This window comes from Cuculus canorus, chromosome 2 (genome assembly GCF_017976375.1).
Source record: "Cuculus canorus isolate bCucCan1 chromosome 2, bCucCan1.pri, whole genome shotgun sequence".
In the NCBI taxonomy this organism is placed as follows: domain Eukaryota; kingdom Metazoa; phylum Chordata; class Aves; order Cuculiformes; family Cuculidae; genus Cuculus; species Cuculus canorus.
The window spans coordinates 39,415,034-39,417,809 of NC_071402.1; positions in this window are offsets into that span (position 1 = coordinate 39,415,034).

Consider the following 2,776-nt stretch of genomic DNA (forward strand, 5'->3'; position numbering starts at 1 on the left):
CAGACTGGGGAGCTGATGGGACCCAGGGTCCTTACCTTGCCTCTATGCGGGCAGCCTCCCACATGAGTGCAGGGAGGTTGGGACTGTGGCCACAGAGCAGGCAGGGCCAGTGGCTCATGGTGCAGATGGGCTACAGCCAAAAATCTTGCTCCAGATCTGGAATTGGGGGTTACCCAGATGCATGGTGGAGGCTTGGCCCATTGGACAAAGCCACAACATAGCTCCACAGCTCCGTGTCTGGATGTGACTCATTACACCCATGCTCACTGTGGAGGTCGCATCTGACTGCTTGCCTCTTGCCCTGATGCATCTATCACTAGCAAGGGGGCGACGGCTAGATTATAGAGGATAGAGCAGATTAAGTTTTGATTCTTATTTATTTGGGTAAGAACAATCCTTAAAAGCCATTATTAACCTCCTTACCTTATATCAGCCAATTGCTGGGCGTCCTGGTAGCCCTGCTTTTACCAAGTGACCTGGTGAACCTGAATGCGGTTCAGGGCAGCAGTGCGTGGGCTGGCACCACCACTCATCAAGAAGCTGAGATGTGTGTCAGAGCATTCTCCTTTCTCTGTAATAAATTCCGAGCAGTGAGGTGAGGGTCGGGAACCCCCACATGCCCCATGCAAACACAGCCAGCCAGTAGAGCTGGGCGTCTGCTGCCACTCTCGCTCGTTTTGAGACTGGCATTCAATTTCTTGAAAGGTGGACGGAAGGAAGCAACAAATGGGAAGGAAATGGGCCCGCTTGTGAAATCCAAAACCAGATCGGTAAGGAAAACATCATAAATTATAGATCCCCTGGAGCCGCCGGCAGCCTGTCATTATGCATGATCTGTCTCCATTGTACTTTTCTGTGTGGCTGAAACTGTTGTAAACTAACACAGGGCAAGGCTTTTTCTGCTGAGGATCACTGCCCGCTGCTGGAAGAGCTCTCTGCCTTCCAGCACAAACAGCCCATTGCGAACCAAATGTTTCGTGTAACCGATAGCGGCCCCAGTGGATAGGCAAGCCCTTGAAGAGGGTGAAGGGGAATGAGGGTTTCAGCTGATCCTGCTCACTGGAGCTTAGCACCGGTGGACGCGCCAGCTGCAAGGACGGGAACAGGCAGCCTCAGCCAGCACAAGGCCGCCTATTGTTCCCCAATACGCTGCTAGAAAAGACAACCGGATTAGGGTTGAGAGGCAGCGCTGCAGCGTGGGACACCCATGCTGGGGTGGCGAGGACACGGCTGTTCCTGGACCTCAGCTCCAAGGTCCCCAGGGGCTTTGCTGGGAGTGGAGGGGGAGCATCCACAGTGCACCCCACCTGGAGCACTCACAGTGCACCCCACTTGGAGCAGCATGGGTTAGGGCATATGGGGAGGGAGATTTTCAGCCCCCCAGCTGCACCAACCTGCCTCTGCTGCCAGATGCAGGCGGGCAGGGGGAGGAGGGGAGCGGGAGCAGAGAACGAACTCAAGGTCAAACAGCGAGGGGAGGGGGAGGAAGAGGAGGTGGCGGAGAGAGGAGGAAGGGTGTCCCCCATGCAGGCAGAGAATCGCTCTTTATCCACCCTCCTTCCCCCCTTCCCACAAGCCAACCACAGAGGCAGCCTCTCATCAGGATATTTATGAACACACGCACAAATGGGAGGCTGAGGGAGGCAGAAAAAAAAAAAAAAAAAGAAAACAAACCGCCACCAACCACCCAACCCTATTTTGCTCATTCTCTTTCTTCAAAGAGCAGATGTGCTGTGGCCTGCAAACCGAGAAGGACACTCCCTTGCTGTTAGCTAATTTAGGCTGACATGGCTAGGGTTTTGCAGTTCGAAAGGAGAAGTTTAGAAATCAGCCTCTAACATTAACCAACACATCTCTCACATAACGGCCCATGCTGGGCTCCCGTGTCCTTCAACATGATGTGCAAAATAAAAAAATGTTTGGTTTTCCCCTTGCAGAAAAATATAAAAAAGAGGCAAAAGGCTCCTCAGCAACCCCCGGACGCAAGAGCCAAGCCAGCTCCTTTCATAGGAGCCCAAAAAGTGAATGAACAGCAGCAGCGGTGAAGAAAAAGCTGTCGCATCGCCTCGGTGCTCGCCAAATGTACGACGCCCCCATGGATTTGAAGAAATAAGTCTTTCTAGCAGGTTTATAAGATTTTAAGGGGCCTCCTTTCTCCTTTTAAGCCACTTTCCTGCTTAATATTTCAATTTCTGGCCACGGTTCAACAGCTCGTCAGAAGGTGGGCTAGTCCCTCATTGCAGATTCAAACGTGCTTCTGTGCCAAATTGACCTGCTGTTATCCACCCTTTCAGCTACTGTAACCAACACCACACAAACAATGAATTATGAGATTAGAGTTACAGAAAAACGGCCTCATTCTGCAGATGTTGTGTCTGGAACCGGCTGCTGCTCAGCCTTGTGTTTGTTGTGTCATCTTCTTTGCTCCCCCTCCTCCTCCCAGCCCCACCTTTGCCGGGTGGCGATGCACACCAGGGATCCTGTGATGCAAAGGGTTAATTAGCAGCTTTCAACTCTTCTTCTCTCCCCCCCCCCAAAAAAAAAAAAAAAAGAAGGAAAAAGGAGGGAAACGGGTGAGGGAGAAAAGCAGCATTGGTAAGAGAATGGCCATTGTAGAGACAGAAAAGAAAATAATTGATCTGGGATGAAAAAGGCCATGGCAACATTATCTTAAGATGTATTGGAGTTTTGCATGGGAGCTGCAGTGGGGCCAGTGTGATGCTGTGGAGGCTGCAGAGGGCAGGGGGTCTCTTTGTGTGCTGGGAAAGGCAAGGAG